Raw genomic sequence first — 10000 nt, forward strand, 5'->3', positions numbered from 1 at the left:
TTCAAAAAACTCCATATATGGGATTACTCAATACGGGGGAGAGAGGATTACCCATGCTCATTCCAAATTTCTGAGAATAGAATTTATCATTAAATTGGAATTTGCAATCTTTAACACACAATTTGATCAGTTCAATTAAGGTGCCTGAAGGTAATGGTAAATCGTGCTTATTTAACTCTTCTTTAAGATAGATTAAAAGGTCATCCAAGGGAACTTTCGTAAACAAACTAACAATATCATAACTTACCAATTTAAATTCATAGTCTGGTTTTTACCTCACTTAGTTTGTTAATGAGGTCCAAACTGTTCTTAACATATAAAGTGGAAATAGTTCCAACTAGTGGACTAAGAATTGTTACCAACCATTTCGAAAGTTTTGTATGAAGCTGAACCTATTGAAGAAACGATTGGTCTTACCGGGTTATTTGGTTTATGTGTCTTAATTAGACCATACATGTAAGGCAAAGGAGGGCTGATAGAAATAAACTTTTTGATTAGTTCACTATTTCCACTTAACAATTCTTTTATCTTCTTATTGAAATGGCTATTCACTGATTCAGTAGGATTCTTTAAAAGTTGGACGTAAGTATCTTGATCTTTAAGTAGTACATCCATTTTGTTTAAATAATCATTTTTGTTCATAATTACTACAGCCTTTGATTTAAAAAAAAAAAAAAAATGTTTGAATTGTAATATAAATTATGAGCAGACGTCCCATACTTGTTGGCTACCAGGACGGCCCATACGTCCGTCACGTGTACTCTTTCCACTACCTCTCCGAATGCCCTCTTCACTATGTCATATATTCTGTACCTTGTTTCTTCATCTTATAATTCCTTCTTTGTATCTGCACTGAAGATTTAATTACACGAAAGCGCTCTGCTTCGTTAGTTTACTTTTCCTAGTGGTTATTTACGCATTTGTGAACACACGCTCCTAGTGTTTTTATTGCATATATGTATATATATATATATATATACATATATATGTATATTGCATATATATATATATATATATATATATATATGTATATCAATACATATATTGCCGTATTTCATAGAAACATATGAAAATTAGTTTGCAGAAAAAAAAAAGAAAAAAAAACCGGGAATATGAGAAAGCGCAGTCCGAAAGTTTTCGTCATTCCCTGAAGATGTCTTAAATAGAAGAAAAACGTTCGGACTACGTTTTTTATATACCAATGTTTTATATATATATATATATATATATATAAATACATAAATATATACATGTATATATATACACATATATATATATATATATGTATATATATATATACATATATATGTATATATATATATATTCATATATGTGTATATATATATATATATATATATATATATATATGTGTGTGTGTGTGTGTGTGTGTGTGTGTGTGTATATATATATATATATGCATACATTTGTACATATATTAATACATATAAGTAGAGGTGGATGAACAGATAGAACGAGAGAGATAGAAGTAGAGAATGTACAAAGAAGAGTAGAGGGCTGAGTAATAGAAGGCGGAGGGGATAGGAGATATTGGTAGAGGGTTGGGATGGTGAATTGAGGGTGTGGATGGGTGGAGGTGGAGTTGAAGGTGGAAGGACGCCGAAGTGTGTGGTGCATCCATCCGGTAAGTCATGTTTTAAGGTTGACTAAGCTTCCCTTGTCCTCCTGTCCTCTCGCGCGTCCTCCTCATCTTCATTCTCCTTCTCGTTCTCGTCCTCTTTGTCATCGTCAACATCCTTGTCCTCTTGTCCTTCCGCGCGTTATCCTCATCTTCATCCTCCTTCTCTGCGTTCTCGTCCTCTTTGTCATCTCCAACATCCTTGTCCTCTTGTCCTCCCGCGCGTCCTCCTCATCTTCATCCTCCTTCTCTGCGTTCTCGTCCTCTTTGTCATCTCCAACATCCTTGTCCTCTTGTCCTCCCGCGCGTCCTCCTCATCTTCATCCTCCTTCTCTGCGTTCCATCCTTCTTCTCTTCGTTCTTGTCCTCTTTGTCATCATCAACTTCCTTGTCCTCTTGTCCTCCCGCGCGTTATCCTCATCTTCATCCTCCTTCTCTTCGTTCTCATCCTCTTTGTCATCTCCAACATCCTTGTCCTCTTGTCCTCTTGTCCTCCCGCGCGTTATCCTCATCTTCATCCTTCTTCTCTTCGTTCTTGTCCTCTTTGTCATCATCAACTTCCTTGTCCTCTTGTCCACCCGCGCGTCCTCCTCATCTTCATCCTCCTTCTCTTCGTTCTCATCCTCTTTGTCATCATCAACATCCTTGTCATCCTGTTCTTTTGACTTCAACTTTGTCTTCCTTTTTCCTCTTTTTCCTCCTCTAAATACCAAATCCATTTTTGTTTTTCCTCGTCTCGACGTTCTCATGTGTCCTCATTCTCCCTTTTTCTTCATTTTCCTCCATTTCTTATTCTTTTTTGTTTTCCTCCTCCTCTTTCTGTTTTTCCTCTTTCTTATTTCCTTACTCCTGATCCTTAGTTCATTCTCGTCTTCCTCTTCTTCCTCCTTTTCCTCCTCTTCCTCCTGTTCTTCCTCATCCATCTTATCTCTATCTCCATCTTCATCACATTGTTTCTCATCAACATCTTCATGCTTATCATAGTTTTAAACTTTCCTCACAATTCTTAATTTCCTTTCTTTCTCTACTTTGTCGTCTTTAACTTTTCTAGGATGACTTTTAGCTAGATAAAGTGCTATATAAAAAGAAAATAGAGTAATTAGTGGACGTAAAATATTGAGGGTCTTGTTCTGGGTAATGACGGAATATTATATTTACTACACTGGTCAAATGGTTATAAAGGACAGAGAGAGGAGTATGAGGAGAGGGAAGAAAAGGAGAGAGAGAGCAACAAGAGGAGTCGAAGAGTAGAAGAGGAAGGAAGGGAGAAGGGAGATGAAGTGAAGGACAAAGAGGAGGAGAAGTAGAAGGGAAGAAAAAGGGAAGGAGAAGGACAGAGAGAGGAGTATGAGGAGAGGGAAGAAAAGGAGAGAGAGAGAGCAACAGGAGAAGTCGAAGAGTAGAAGAGGAAGGAAGGGAGAAAAGAGAGGAAGAGAAGGACAAAGAGGAGGAGAAGTAGAAGGGAAGAAAAATGAAGGAGAAGGACAGAGAGAGGAGTATGAGGAGAGGGAAGATAAGGAGAGAGAGTAATGGGAGTTCAAGAGGAGAAGAGGAAGAAAAGGGGGGAGGAAGAGGAAGAGAAAGACAAAGAGGAGGAGAAATAGAAAGGAAGAAAAGGAGAAGGGGAAGGACAGAGAGAGGATTATGAGGAGAGGGAAGAAAAGGAGAGAGAGTAATAGGAGGAGTCGAAGAGGAGAAGAGGAAGGAAGGGGAGAAGGGAGAGGAAGAGAAAGACAAAGAGGAGGAAAAGTAGAAGATAGGAGGAGTCGAAGAGGAGAAGAGGAAGGAAGGGGAGAAGGGAGAGGAAGAGAAAGACAGAGAAGGAGAAGTAGAAGGGAAGAAAAGGAGAAGGAAGAGGACAAAGAGAAGAAGGAAGACGCGTAGAAACAGGAGGACAGAGGTGAAGAAAATTATGAACTGAGTGTGAAGAAAGAACAGGTGCAGGAGTAGGAGCGTGATGAGGATGAGAGGAGAAGAGTGAGGAGGAGGAGGAGGAGAAAGAGGTGGAGGCGAACGACGAAAAGGAGGAGGGAACAGGAGGAGGATCTAGGAAGACAACAAACGTGATCAGGAATTGGAGGAAGAAAAAGAGGATTTTTTTTTTCTTAATGCTAGGGAGGAAAGAATACTTAGGATTTGGAGGAAAAGGAAAAGGATTTTTTTTTAAAGGGAGGAAAGAATACTTAGGTAAAGAGTTAGGAAAGAAAGGAAAGAAGGCAAGTGGAGGAGGCGGAGCCGGCAGAGGTGGCGTACAGACACGATAAAAGGTTCTCTGGAAGATTACGGAAGGCGCAAAAGGGTATTAGAAAGACAGGTTAAAAGTGGGTTTAACTCCTTTCGCTAGGGTGCTTCTAAACCGTAACCTGGCTTCTAAACCGTGACCTGGCTTCTAAACCTTGACCTGGCTTCTAAACCGTGACCTGACTTCTAAACCGTGACCTGGCTTCTAAACCGTGACCTGGCTTCTAAACCGTGACCTGGTTTCTAAACCGTGACCTGGCTTCTAAACCGTGACCTGGCTTCTAAACTGTGACCTGGCTTCAAAACCGTGACCTGGCTTCTAAACTGTGACCTGGCCTCTAAACAGTGACCTGGCTTCTAAACCGTGACCTGGCTTCTAAACCGTGACCTGGCTTCTAAACCGTGACCTGGCTTCTAAACCGTGACCTGGCTTCTAAACCGTGACCTGGCTTCTAAACCGTGACCTGGCTTCTAAACCGTGACCTGGCTTCTAAACCGTGACCTGGCTTCTAAACCGTGACCTGGCTTCTAAACCGTGACCTGGCTTCTAAACCGTGACCTGGCTTCTAAACCGTGACCTGGCTTCTAAACCGTGACCTGGCTTCTAAACCGTGACCTGGCTTCTAAACCGTGACCTGGCTTCTAAACCGTGACCTGGCTTCTAAACCGTGACCTGGCTTCTAAACCGTGACCTGGCTTCTAAACCGTGACCTGGCTTGTAACCCGTGACCTGGTTTCTAAACCGTGACCTGGCTTCTAAACCGTGACCTGGCTTCTAAACCGTGACCTAGCTTCTAAACCGTGACCTGGCTTCTAAACCGTGACCTGGCTTCTAAACCGTGACCTGGCTTCTAAACCGTGACCTGAATTCTAAACCGTAACCTGGTTTCTAAACCGTGACCTGGTTTCTAAACCGTGACCTGGCTTCTATACCGTGACCTGGCTTCTAAACCGTGACCTGGCTTCTAAACCGTGACCTCGTTAGAGTCATCTGGAGCCAACCAACTTTTTAAGTTAATCAGTGAAATATTTTATCAGAATGGCCTAAGCCCCTTTAATGTTGCTAACGCTCTAAGCTGATTAAAATTGTCTACTGCCAGCCAGAATGATATGTATGAAGTGATTCACTGTAGCCAAGGGGTTAATACGCGTTAGTTTTAACTCTATGGTGTTTCCTAAGTTAATTCAAATCGTCTGAAATTAGCGAGCTTAATATCTGTAGATTATGTCACTATAGAGAAAGAGAGAGATAGAGAGAGTAGAGACAAGAGGAGGAGAGGAGAATAGATTAGAGAGTAAAAAATGAGAGGAGAGACATAGAAATAATTATATCTAGGAATGGAATAATAGAAACAAGAATACATATACATCTAATAGTGTGACATGGAATAGGAACTTTGAAGTGATCTTCTACTAGGAAATGTAAAGTCTATGTGATCAATATCATACTGACATAGTGAAGATAAGTTTAAGTAGAAAACAGGGCATTGATTGCCCACCAGGGAACGTACATACATACATATACCAAAGGCTTTTCCCCCCTACACGGGGGTAGCCAAAAATAAAAAGGCATAGAACGTTTAGCGTGTTTTACAGTTAGGTTCTATGCAGCCCTTGTGTCGTAAGGCAGGCCATATTATTGAGCTTCTTAAGTTAAGAAGGGTGAGCGCGGCTATGCGCTCTCACGGCTCTTGCTTACACGCCTAATTGATTAAGGGATTGATTGTTTGATGAACGGAGAATAAAAGATTGCTGATGATTGGATGGAGTCCACTCATCCTGTAGGATTAGTTAGGGATCCAATGATAATGTGGAAATGAGGTTATTTAAAGAAAGGATTAGGAATTCGTCTAAAGAGGATTAAAGAAGACTGTCGGTTGGTGATTTTATTCGGCTGAGGAAAACCACACCTTCAGGTTATCTAGATAAATTCGTATCGATCGTTCTAGTATATTCCTTTTCACTGCTACAAAGCGATTTCATTTAGTTTAAGGCCCCTACCCTTTAGTCCTTTTAAGGGCTTAGGATTGATTACGTTAAAGTCCATCAGAACTTCAAATATGTCTCTACTGGTGAAGCCATTACATATTTTATTTTATCTACAACGAAGCGATTTTATTCACCTCAGGAAGGTCCTTGTATAAAAGGAATAAAACTCCTACACTCTCCCACTCACGAAACCTATAAAAAAATTATTCTGGCTATCGTAAATGAATGTTATTTGTTTTGAATCTTTGCTTCAGTCGTCTCAGTTAAGGTATTTTTTATGATGATGCACTTTGCATACTAAGATATCGGTAGTGAAACTAATCTATTTAGTTTAAAGTCGAACATCAAACTGAAGATCCTAGGACTAAATCAACCCATTCACTAATGCTTAAGATGTCTCAGTTAATGTCTTCTCTATGATGATGCATTTTGGATACTAAAATATAGGTAGAGTGAGATTCATCTAATCAAACTGAAGATGCTAAGACTAAATCAACCTCTTCACGACATTGACACACTATGTAGCTTTTGATCAACTAACGGTAGATGGTTTTACTGAGTTTAAATCAGGGTTTAGCTTGAACAAATGCTCTATGATTTTAGAGGAACAAAAAATTAGCTCATTTGGGATTGAGTAAAAAGAGTATAAGAGGAGATGGTTATGATAAATGCCTAGAAATGATGAGTTGAAAGAAAAACAATCTAACAGAAAATAACTATGTAAACTTATTTACTTGATACTTGATACTTGATGTGACGATTCGATGCTGAGCTCCGCCTTGCATGACGCTCTGCTCAGCTGAAAACAATTATACTAGCAACCAAAATCCGTCTTCATTGACATGCTGTCCGTGTCATAGCACTCAATGAACAAATATGCCTTTATTTCCTTCTTGAAGGATATCCTTACGCGTTCGGGTAATTTATGATATAACCTTGGAGCACTATTCACAAAGGCTTTACCACCCATTTGTAAACAAACAATCAAACAAATAAATAGATAGACAAGCAAGTGAATATACATACACATAGGAATTAATGAATAAAAGAAAACACTACAACTCTAATAAGTTGATGTGCCATTCACCCAACATACGTGAGAACAAGAGCAAAGAAATAAACAAGGAAGTGATGGGGATGGACGGAGTTGATGTAAAAGGGAAGGGGAGGAGGGGGAGATCTGAGGACCCAATCACAGGAGCCCAGTCACGTGGAACACCCAGCCGTGTTGTGTCGAGAGTCACAAAGATTCTTCGACGGGGAGCGACCGTGATTGGCAGTTCAAGGGAACTGGCGCCGATGGCCTAGCCATCCACAAGATGGCGTTGACAAACGTCCAAGAACCTCATCTTTCGAAAGAAAAGATGCGGACGATGGACGGGAGCCCAATCATACTGAGTGAACGCAAATTTAGGCCTTCCAATCATTCTGGTGATTGGTCCAATCATTCTGAGGTTTGTCGCTGGTAGGACTAATCTTTTTCGATTTTTTTGGATTAGGATTTTCACCGTTCTGGGCATCAAAAGGCCCAGAACCAATCATCCTAATCACGCACAACTGCGAGCCTAATCAGTCGAATGATATAAATCGTCCTTAATCCTTTTACGTTCGATTTTCTAGTTGACACAACATGAACTTGTCCAGCTTTATGGAAGACACCCATTCGAAAAGGTGGGGATAAAAACTCTTTAAAAATATTTTCTTCTGACTACTGCTAAAATATTTCACTCGGCTTTGGGCACGTTACTACAATAAATAAGTTTCAAAGGATTACAAAGGATTACAAAGGCGGAGCGTGCCGACAGGAGACCTTTTGGTCCATAACTAGGCCGGATGCGAAAAAGAAAGTTATAATGATGATAAATAAATAAAAAGAATAAATAAAAATTATATTAATATGAATAATAATAAATCAAATAAATAAATACATATGTATAGTTCAATGATAAAAAGAATAGGTGTACGTAAATTAACGCCTTACCTACTGGGTGACTCTTTTTCTTTCTTATGGTTTTCGTTAGGCCATTGTGTGTCCATCTTTAGCACCCATTTCGTAGCGAAGAGCTTGAAGCTTCCCTCAGTTATCTCCTTACGCACTGAAGGAGCACTTTTCCTCTCTAATATGACTCTTTCGGTCCCTTCTCTTCTTCTCCGTGACAGGGCTTCCGTGGCCAAAGATTGAATACACACCTCAGTTATCTCCTTACGCAGCGAAGGGGCACTTTTCCTCTCTAATATGAACCTTCCAGTCTCTTCTCTTTCTCTCCGTGGCAGGGCCCTCCGTGGCCAAAGATTGAATACGTAAATCGGCTCAGGCTTGAGCCTCTTAGCCTAAGAATTGGCCGCCGAGGGAAGGGAATCCAAAAGGTCAACTGGGGAAGACCTCACTAGTCGAAGAACAAACCATCGAAGACCCTCACGAAGTCGGCTTCGCCCACGAAGTTCGATCGTCGTGACGGAGGTCAGAGACCTGGGTCGACCTTTTGGATATTTTTTTTTTGTCTTTACATTGCGTAGAGGTCTAATGCACAGATTATAAGCATCTTGCATTGAATTAATACCAAGTAAAGTTCATGAAAGTTACATGATATCATTCAGTTACATTGGCTCAGAAGAAAATGTTTTTCTAGTGTCTGATGAAAATCGAGATCAAAAATGTTGACCAGATTACCTCAGCCTAACATCAAAACAAATACATACATACATGCATAAATATATATATATATATACATATATACATATATATATATACATATATATATATATGTTAATATTATTATTTAAATATTTATCTTCATTGTTATCATTACTATTGTTACATTTTCTATTAATAATTTCTTTGTTATTAGTGTTATCATATTTAATTGTAAAAAATTTCTTCATTGTTACGGTTAGCCACAATGTGATGTTCACATTCGTCACCAACTATGGTAACTCGGAGAGGTGGTGAGGTCCATCCCAAGTATATATAATGCCCACAGCCCGTTTGTACACATATTCCTTTGAAAAAGCATACCTGCGAAACTAGTCAGGAATAAACTCAAGACTAAGACTCCTGTGTTTCCTATTCCACTTACATCAAATATATATGTATATATATATTTATATATATACGTATTTATATATATATATATATGTATTCATATATATATACATATATATATATATATATATATAAATCACTTTTGAAACCTAAAAATAAATAAGTCCAAAGGATTTCCCCAAAGTAATGAGACACTAAAACCCCAACAGATCACTTGTTCCCAAAAGACAAAACTCAGGTCTAGAGACACAGAGAACTCTAAAAGGAAATCATTACTGAGACAATAAAGTGAAGCATTACGTTCCAAGCTTCAAGTGAAAACTGTTCCTGTCACTACTACCAACACCATCACTGCCATTACCATCACCACCACTACCAATAACAACAACAGCACTAGCGCCACCACCAGTAATCACCACCATCAACAACTACTATAAAAAAGAATAAGAACAAGATCAAGAACGAGAACGAGAATAAGAACAAGATCAAGAAGAACAAGAACATGAACAAGAACAAGAATAAAAACAAGAACAAGAACAAGAGCAGAATTAGATCAAGAACAAGAACAAGAACAGGAACTAGATCAAGAACAAGAACTAGGTCAAGAACTACAACAGGAACTAAAATAAGAACAAGAACAAGAACAAGAACAAGAACAAGAACAAGAACAAGAACAAGAACAAGAACAAGAACAAGAATAAGAACAAGAACAAGAATAAGAACAAGAACAAGAAAAAAGAATAAGAACAAGAGCAAGAACAAGAACAAGAACAAGAACAAAAACAAGAACAAGAACATGAACAAGAACAAGAACATGAACAAGAATAAGAACAACAACTAGATCAAGAACAAGAACAAGAACTAGAACAAGAACAAGAACAAAAAGAGCAACAAGAACATCACACTCGAAGGCGAGACCCCCTGACCATTATCCTGAGCTCCAATCTGGCGTGATTACGTCAAGTCGTCATTATGTTGTTGGAAACAACACCAAGACGTACCTTGTCTCTACAAAAAAAAAAAAAAAATAGGATTCAATTTATACTTTAAAAAGAAAACGTTATGTTCAGACGTAATGAGATATTGACGTG

This window comes from Oratosquilla oratoria, chromosome 30 (genome assembly GCF_046742065.1).
Source record: "Oratosquilla oratoria isolate Oo_2021 chromosome 30, ASM4674206v1, whole genome shotgun sequence".
In the NCBI taxonomy this organism is placed as follows: Eukaryota; Metazoa; Arthropoda; class Malacostraca; order Stomatopoda; family Squillidae; genus Oratosquilla; species Oratosquilla oratoria.